This window comes from Haliotis rubra, unplaced genomic scaffold, assembly GCF_003918875.1.
Source record: "Haliotis rubra isolate DU_JTF1 unplaced genomic scaffold, ASM391887v1 Scf2379, whole genome shotgun sequence".
In the NCBI taxonomy this organism is placed as follows: Eukaryota; Metazoa; Mollusca; class Gastropoda; order Lepetellida; family Haliotidae; genus Haliotis; species Haliotis rubra.
Window position 1 is genome coordinate 22005 of NW_025766424.1, and position 10164 is coordinate 32168.

At 40.4% G+C, this 10164-nt stretch overlaps 1 pseudogene; it reads right to left on the minus strand.

Moving 5' to 3' along the window:
- Positions 1 to 5473: 5473 nt before the first annotated feature.
- LOC124278470 lies at positions 5474 to 6834 on the minus strand (annotated as a pseudogene).
- Positions 6835 to 10164: the final 3330 nt, after the last annotated feature.

Below are 10164 nucleotides of genomic sequence, written 5' to 3' on the forward strand. Positions count from 1 at the left end.
TATGTTTAAAAAGAGTTCAGTAGTTGTTATAAACTAAATCAAACGTCTTTGTTGGCAGTGCCTTAGCACTCATTGTGCCCTCTACCAATCTACATCAGAAACGTGAATGCATCAAAAGCAAGGTTGTTTCCATTATTAGGTCAATACATCACACATAACTAACACAATCTCGACCAAGCACATATCACATAATGAATTTATGTACATGAGTTGGGCCCTAATGCAATCATATACACACTTAATGCACATAAGCGTAATGTTAATCATAAGCGAATTGCTAACATTATATAATGTCATGGTTTCTTTTTATGCTGAAACCTGACACTAAGTGTCTGTCAGGTTTTAAAGAACACAGACTCACTGTTATGTTATGAACGTTATATAGGATCTGGTAAATATTGTATCTAACAAGCAGTTATTAAATGCAATTATACAAACTTAATCACTTAATGCTGAATATTCTCCTGATCAGACAACTTTGTTATTGGAAATATAAAAATGTACTGATTAAAACATAGTCAATGCATAGTGGCAAATATATGATGTGTATGGATACATATAGTGAAATACTTCGCCATTACAAGCGAAACAATGGATTAAAACATCCAATGTTGGCGAATTACCTTCAGAGCAGGTTCAAACTGCGGATAGGTGACTCAACTCTCCGATTCAGATTTCTGTTTGTTTCACATGTAAACCAAACTAAAGTTATCTGATATGCTATAAAGAAACAGGTCAACCGGAAGCAGATGTTATGATGTTGACGGAATAATATGAAGACAAGTCTTGCTTCTATCGACAGTGTCAACAGTTGGCTTCAAATCATACAAAATCCTATTTTGTGTCTGTAAATGGCATGTTATAGCTCATGCATTTGTGCCAACTATTGTTTCACACACAGTGCGGCTGTTTCACAGTCATAACATGTGGAGGGCAAAATATATAATTATCCCTACCGTAGGACAGTACTTGACAATAAATTAAAGATTCAAGATGCATCGGAAATAATTTTGGACACTAATGCAGCAAATTTGGAATATTCCTCCAGATATCTACCATAAAGCCTTCGGGAGACCTTGAACGTTGTAAACTTGATCGAACTACTAACGCACAACACTCGTAAGACGCTCTTTGAAATCTTGATAATAAAGACCATGCTCGACTGAACCATAAAAGGGGAATGCCTAAAACCAGGCCAAGGAAATCGGGCCGGGTCATCGGATAATACAAAAAGTGGTTTGCAAAATACTGAAAGAAAAAGTCAGATACACCTCAAGCGTTCTCAAATATATAGTTTTCTCCAAGGAATTGAGATTGGATCAAAACATAACATCAGCAATTAATAAAGCGATAACTTTGATTACATACCGACTGTCCCCGTTGAAGAGCCGGTGGTTTGATCCTGTCCGTTCAGCTTTTCATTGATTTGTCATGATGTTACCAGTCATGTAGCAAACGAAATCATTGGTTCTTGACTTTAATAGAGTCACGCCATGTGATTTTCATTTGGTGTAAACTACACGTGGTACGAAAACCTATTATGATAACAAAGACGGTAGACTCAGCGAGATCGTTGTGGAAAAAAAAGATTCTTCTGTGAACCGAGACCGTTGTGGCGACCGAGACGGTTCAGCTTCATGATCACAAAAATGCGTTTCTCAAGATTTTAACATTGCTATGTCGCATGTTTACAAGGTTCGCATTGGTTGCAGTTGAGAATTAGGTCCATTGGGTACTAATAGAACTATTCAATACATGTAAACATATTCCTTGATACATCTGTGACGTTAACCAGACACTGACCTTAAACGTTTGATAGTTACTATTTTGAGAATGTAGAGGAAAAAGAATTTCACTTGAAGGGACCAGTTACCATTCAATGCAATGTACGGTAAGATGGCAAAGTGATGTTTAGGTTGATGTGAAGGTATTCCATAGATGGAAATACATTTCAGGAAATATTTATGTCTTCCAGTTGCTTTTAAGAACCTTTGCCAAATGGAGCCGGACACTCATAAAAGGAATATTTTCACAAAGGACTTTATATTGAGCCACGTATTCGGAATGTCCGTCTTTTGACAAGGACTGAACCAGGTAAACTGAACATTCTTTTGATGAACTGATAGCACTAGGTGATACAGATGAAACAGTACAGTTACTATAGGAGACATGTTGTCATTATAATGTGGTATGCTTGACAGGTAGGATCTATATCACCCTGACGGTGCAGGCCAGTCACACAGAAACGGTACAATCTATGTGACATACTGAAGCAGATGTAAGTGGCTTGACAAGAGGCAGGGGAGGACTTTATAACCAGAGAGATAGCTGCTGCCAGTTTGTTTTTGTTTTGTTTTTATCATTTGAAATTAAAGGATTAGGAAGAGACTTCAAGATATTTCAGTAAAAATAAGACAGAGAAATAGTTGTGGTTCAATGGTGAATGGTCTGAACATATATAAAAGGTGTAATACCAAGTATGTAATAAATGAATGACAAATATGACAATTTACGACGACTACGTGCTAAAAGCCAAGTGCAGAACACATTGACGTACATCATACTGTTAACACTTATCCTGTCGGAGGTTGAAGAAGTACCAATACCGAATGCCGATCAGGAGGCTCCAGACTGCGGATGGTTTGATGTGAAAGGCTCAGCGAAGGATATCCATTCACAAAACAGTGCATTCACGATTGTTCTTTCCTAACCATGGTCTTAACCGGCATTGCAGAAAACGTCTACATTCTGGTGATATAATGGAAATCGATGGTCAAAATTAACCTCGTCACGACCTGCTTCTTATGGATCTGAGATGTTGTATATGGTGATTTCAATAGCACATGTGGAAAACATTTTAGAGGCTGTGAACGTTCTACGAGAAAGGGACGTTTTCGACTTCCGCCCAAACCAACATGAACAAGTTGATGCACATATTTATATTCTTAATGGTCGAAGAACCAGTGTTTAATGTATATATCGAACTGTGGTTTATCTGTTATAGATTAGTGTGTTATAACAGCACATGAACAGTTGTATTACACAAATGTTTTAAGTGATGCAAAGTAGGAGTTTATTTGAACATCCAGTGTGTTGCTTTGGAGGATTGATGGGGAACACCTGTTAAAGCTTGATCAGCAAGTGCCTATTTGGTCCATAAACCCGCGGATGGACTAAGGATTATATGTGTGTAAAGAGTTTCTTTTTACGAAAACCCACTAACCCCTGTCGTCACACACCGATGCAACTATCATGGTTACACAAGGCTGCAACTACTGTGGTTACGCAGATATTCGACTATCGTGGTCACACAAAGATGCAACTACCATAAATCGCACACACCTGCAATTATCGTGGCTACACGCGGCTGCAACTACCGTGGTTAAGCAGATATCCGACGTTCGTGTTCACACACAGATGCAACTACCGTGTTCACACAAAGATGCAACTATCTCGGTTACACAGAGTTACAACTATCGTGGTTACACACAGATGCAACTATCGTGGATACACAGATACAACTATCGTGGATACACACAGCTTCAACTATCGTGAGAACACACAGATGCAACTATCGTGATCACACAGCTACAACTATCGTGATCACACACAGATTCAACTATCGTGGTTAGACACAGATGCAACTATCATGATAACACACAGATGCAACTATCGTGATCGCACACATATGCAACTATCGTGGTTACACACAGATGCAACTATTGTGGATACACACAGCTGCAACTATCGTGATCACAAACAGATGCAACCATCGTGGTTACACACAGATGCAACTATCGTGATCCACAGATGAAACTATCGTGGATACACAGGGGTAACGACCGTGGACACACACAGCTGCAACTATCGTGGCTACACACAGCTACAACTATCATGGTTACACACAGCTATCGTGGTCACACATATCTTCAACTATCGTGATAAAACACAGATGCAACTATCGTGATCACACACAGATGCAACTATCAGGGTTACACACAGATGCAACTATCATGATAACACACAGATGCAACTATCGTGATCACACACAGATGCAACGATCGTGGTTACACACAGCTGCTACTATCGTGGTAACACACAGCTGCAACTATCGTGATCACACACAGATGCAACTATCGTGATCACACACAGATGCAACAATCAGGGTTACACACAGATGCAACTATCATGATAACACACAGATGCAACTATCGTGATCACACACAGATGCAACGATCGTGGTTACACTCAGCTGCAACTATTGTGGTTACACACAACTGCAACTATCATGGTTACACACAGCTATCGTGGTCACACACATCTGCAACTACCGTGGTCACACACAGATGCAACTATCGTGGTTACACACAGCTGCAACTATCGTGATCACACAGGTGCAACTATCGTTGATACACAGAGATGTAACAATATTTGCTGACACACAGATGCACATCCATGGATACACACAGATGCAACAACCGTGGTTACACACGGATGCAACTATCGTGGTTACAAACAGATGCAACTATCGTGGATACACACAGGTGCAGCTATCATGGTTACACACAGCTACACCATCCACAGAGCAAAATATGGTTCAAATTCCGGCAGCAAAGCTCTTGGGACCTAAAGAATACCCAAGCGGGTCATGACAGAGCTGTCCCATTAACAAACCTAGTCATGAATGGAGAGTCACAATACCAGAAAAGACAGGCTAGCTATTCTCGAAACGTTCGTAGCCCTACGAATTTCTTTAGCCCATTCTTAACACATTGGCTACGATCAAAGTTAAGAATTCTTAGGGCTATGAATGTTTCGAGAATAAGGGTCCGGGTCTCTAGTGGAGTACGATGGGATAACAAGGAGGAGGGTGTGTCACATAGCTGTGTCGATTTCACATTTGAAACACGTTATCTCATAAATCTGAGGATTCAATGTGAAGCCAACAGAGACATTTTACACAATGTACAGCTAGTTGTATCATAGGATCAATACAAGTTGCTGAAAATTAATTACAGTGAAGTGGTAGTAAAAGACTCTTTGATAGTACGATAACAATGGCATTTTACAATAACGTAGCAGTCTTAATAGCACGAAAGTCAGCGATGTGTATGTTGACCTAGTATCTACCGTGACCAAGCCTCCAAAATGCCCAGACTGGATATTCAGGATAAAACGATTATCTTCAAAACGATAATGTCCACATCACTATAAGTTTCCATACATTGCAGTTTGATATTTGTTTGTGCATTCTTTGCTACCAATTGATGAATACTAGTTTCTATTCCTATACGTTCAGCTCTGTCTAAGCATTATCATTTTCAATAATATCACGGTTATGACGAACAAAATCAATCACGTCTCAGCTGCATTGTCCTTAAGAATCTGAGGCAAAGACGTTTACGTCATGACATAACCTAGATGAGCTTAAAGTGAAATTAGATAAACATTGATGGATAAACCATAACACCACTAATGGTCTAATGTTTTATTAAGCGTATGTCAATTCAATGGGGGTTTTAAAATGAAAATACACACTCTCCTTAAACAAAAGTTTGTAGTACACAGACCATTTGAAAGCAACACTATTTCTGTCGTTATGACATTGCTCATAGAGACGGGGTTTTAACCGTTTGCCCACTACCATTTTGTCAGGCAACTGGTGAGGAAAGCGCGAAGTGGCAAAGGGTCTTAAATCGTATACTCTTGTTAAGACCCACGGGATCCCAGATCATCATCTGGCAATCTAACAACGATCAATGTATAGTGACACGCTTCAACTATATTCAGAAACAAATGCTGTTTACCCCTTACAAAAAAGACATCCACGTATTCTCTGCTTCCGTGGGGACTGTCTTTGCAAAACATTCAAATGCATAGTTCATGCCACCATTGTTGTCCCAAAACACTGTACAACTGGTGGAATAGGCGATGGCGAATTCCAACCTGAATCCTACATCAAAGACTGCAGGCGCCACAATGCTGAAGGAGAATCTGTCCGTTGGTCCATCGCAAGAGTTCAGGACATAAGATGCGGCTATGTCGTGAAAGGTAGTCCACCTGTCAGTGCTGTAGCGCACCTGCACCGTTTTGTCAAAGGCAATGTTCGCCACTCTGATTACGCCAGTGATTGTCACCCCTTCCATCACAGCATTCTCTAAACACACCTGCTGAGCAAGAACCTTCTGCCTAAAGTCATCTCCAGCTCCAGGCTGGGAAAAGAAGGCAGTGAGAAAGCTGCTGCCTGTTGCACGTCTGTCCTCCTCCAGTCCTACACGCAGATCGGCCAGAGCGGACGCTGGTACTTTGGGCGGGATGTCAACGTTGCAAAATTCAGATCTAAACCCATTGCGTCCGCGAAACGGACAACTTTCTTTTTGCTCCCTGGTGTTCCGGGGGGAGTCTTGTTTGTCTAAGAGACGATGATTTTCTTAACTTACTGCTTGAAAATTTACATTCTGTATCTTTGTACACAGGACCTTTTGAAGACATAAATTTGAGAAAAGCTTCTATCCTAATGTTGTAGTCGTCTACTTCATGTCCACTCTCTGTAGCTGTCCTGGGAGTATGCGTCTCACGCGCAAGTTGTTTTTCCTTCCGGCTCGCCGAAGACCCGTTTTTCTCGATTTCATGTTTGTAAATGGCTTCCCCCTCCTCAACCATCGCTTCGAAAAGACGAATAAACTGGCTGCGTTCTTTCCTGGGTTGACGGGATTCTCGGGGGTTCTGGACGAATGCCGAGCTGACACTATATTCGTTCATGTAGCCATCCTGAACATACGACAGACTACGTGGAAGGAAGTAAGCCATGTCTTCTTCCCTATGCCCGTTCATTGTGGCTGGTTGTTGATAACCTATAAAAGAAAATGATAGATGAAGATACCAAGAAGGTTTTGCAAATGTAGATGCATATGAAATAAACAATGAACTGTAACGAGTCATGTTGTCTGGTAATATGTGCAAAATACGATCCAGACTAAATCCGAAGTTCTCTCACTTATACATGACTATATGTATTCATAAAGTAACCAATTTCTGTATTGTTTCATGTAATCATGTAGGCTACACTCACAGTCTCACTAACTCACTCTCTCTCTCTCTCTCTCTCTCTCTCTCTCTCACACACACACACAAAACATATATATATATATATATATATATATATATAGAGAGAGAGAGAGAGAGAGAGAGATATGGATGCATAGACAGCTAAATAGCTAGATATTGTGTATCACAACATAGCCTATATATAATATAGATAGGGGCGATGGGGCCAACGTGTGGTTAAAGCGTTGGCTCGTCACGCCGAAGACCCGGGTTCGATTCCCCACATGGGCACAATGTGTGAAGACCATTTCTGGTGTCCCCGCCATGATATTGCTGGAATATTGCTAAAGGCAGCGTAAAAACTCAGTCATTCAGTATATTATATATATATATATATATATATATATATATATATATATATATACGTACGTGTGTGTGTGTGTCTGTGTGTGTGTATGTGTATATATAGATATATGCATGTATATATGCAGTATGTGTGTATGTGCATTTTTACATAAAATAGCCATTTTTTAGAAAGTGGTTTAATATAACATATGTTATATTTGGGACTACACATTCTTATTAAAGTACAGATTCTAGTACTTTAGTGGGGTTGAGTCCATTCCGGGATACGAACCCACACCCTCAGAGTCAGGCATCTAATCGCCAGCACACAAAGTCAGCTCGCAAAATGGCATTAAACATTACTCCTGTTCGACATGTCTGCTTGACCTTATCTTTAGTTTTCAAAAAACAGAGCCACTAAGCAAAGCTGACTCAAGTTGAATGGGTATATGGGACTTTGGATATAGCATTAACCTGATGAAGGTTGGGTGCAATTGTTGCTATCTGAAGTTTTTAATAATGCATATTTAGTACGTTCAGCATTTACAAATTTAGGGAACCGAAGAAAATACGTTTTTGTTGCCCATTCCAATCTCTAGATTCGCTGATCCACTTCTATTATAACATTACAAATGATTTTCTCAATTATGCCCATAATGACTTTCTTAATGGCATGTCTGTTTGCTGAAATTTGTACTCTGAATGTATTTAGAATCGATAATTCTTCCTAAACTTTGTGAGGTAATCCAATTGCATGCAAATGTCTTAATATTTTGTCTGATCGTAGTTAAATCTGCATCAGATACTACGCCAAACAGAAAACTCAGTGTCTTCCCGACAAACGATAATAATGATCGCATCTGTCTGGTGTACAGTCTGCCGGATTCCACAAAGTTTACATTGACCTCTTGAATTGTTAACTGTAATCCCATTGCTTCGTCATGTAGTTTAGAAAACATGCTTATCATGCCTGTCAGACTGTCGGTATGATGGCTATCAAGGAATTTCTGCACAGTCAATACATATTGGGTGTGTGGGAATCTATGACGAGCGTCACTAACCACTTAGACCTGATTGTTGTGACTTTATTAAGCTTCGAGAAGCTTCTGTCAGCTTCCCTCCACTTGTCGCCTATTTCAATGTGATCGTATTTAGCTGATCTCTTAATCTGCTACATGCTACTAACATGTCTCCGTCACTGTCACAAGGGGTTGATTCTCTTGTCTGTTCGTCAGTAGCCATGTCAGAGATTCATTATTATCTCTGATTCTTTGTGCTAGTTCGGCTAATGGGACATCGTCCTCGTCTTCAGAATCAGATCTCTCCTTTCGATTATTGTCTACTATTTCGTCTTTTTGTACATATTTGGCCAATGATATTTTAACTTCAGGTGTCAATGTTTTGTCTATGCCCACGTGTCTGTTTTTGTGATGCTGCTGTTGAATCACTTGGTTCTTGAGGTGAGAAGGAACCTATAGTCTGGTGACAGGTTCATCATCTACCTATAGTAGAAGAGGTGGTCTATATACTACATACCTCTTTAGACTTGAATGGTCTCCTAGTATTTTGCTAATTTGTTCCTTGATTGTCCGTATCTCCTAACCCTTGGCCTGTTCACCCACCATACCAAAACCTGAAACCTTTGGATTATGTTTGATGTGTTCAGCATCATCGTGCCATGTACAGCTGGCACACACTGTCCTAGAAATCAATCTGTTTGAATCATCACAGTTTGAGTCCAGACTATCAGTTCTCGTCGGTGCACCCCTTCATCTCCTTTAAAAAGCGATGTTCTGTCTGGTAGGACACGGGACACTTAGTCACTATACTGAATTTGACAGATATTCCCAGTCCCCAGAGCTATATTTTCTTCTTCTGCTTCGGTGATTCAAGTAAAAAAAAAGTGGCTTATGGTCAATTTATATAACAAATTTTGCATTATGTAAATACTTGTCTTGCTTTCGCAAAACAAAATGAATTGCATTGATTTCCCTTTTAGCTGTTGCCCAGGGAATCAGAGTGTCACTCAACCTGTGTGACTTGGACTAAACGAGCTTCTATACAGGTCTCACTTGCATCTGTGCATAGGCGTTATGGTGCAGGGGTGCGCACCCCCCTTTTGTCCTGACAGTTTATTAAATGACCATTAAAACTGTTGTGAAAACGGGTGAAAATGAAGCGTGCACACACAACCCCTTCTCAAAAAGCTGTATTAGCCCCTGCTGTGTAGAAGGTATATGGCTTGTTTTGTTCTGGATGGGTTAAACGGTGAACTACCGTTACGCTGCTTGAGATACTCATATGTCCGATGACATTCATCCAAGCATGTGAACCTAGCATACTTCCTCGTCAGCCAGACAGTGGGTTTAGCAGTGAGAGAGGTTAGGCACAAATCGGCAGTAGTCATTACAGAGTCCTACAAAACTGCGAACGTCATTGACAGATGTTGGGGCTGGTTGGATCGAATCACTTCACTTAGGCTTGATACCCTCATGGTTGATTACAAAGTCCAAGTAACTGGTTTCTGTCCCAGCGAAACGTCGTTTTGAGCGTTTGAGCTTTCGGGTGTGTTGTCTGATGCAATCAAACACCATCTGAATGTGCATCATAAATTCTTCTGAAGCTTTTTCTGTTGCAAATGGCTCTAGGTCCTACAGAACGGCATTTATGTGTTCCATAGAAATGTATGGGACATTTCGGAGACCAAAGGGCATCACAGAGTACGCAGACAATCTTCTGTGACATGCGAAAGCTGTTTTCTCCCTATCCTGC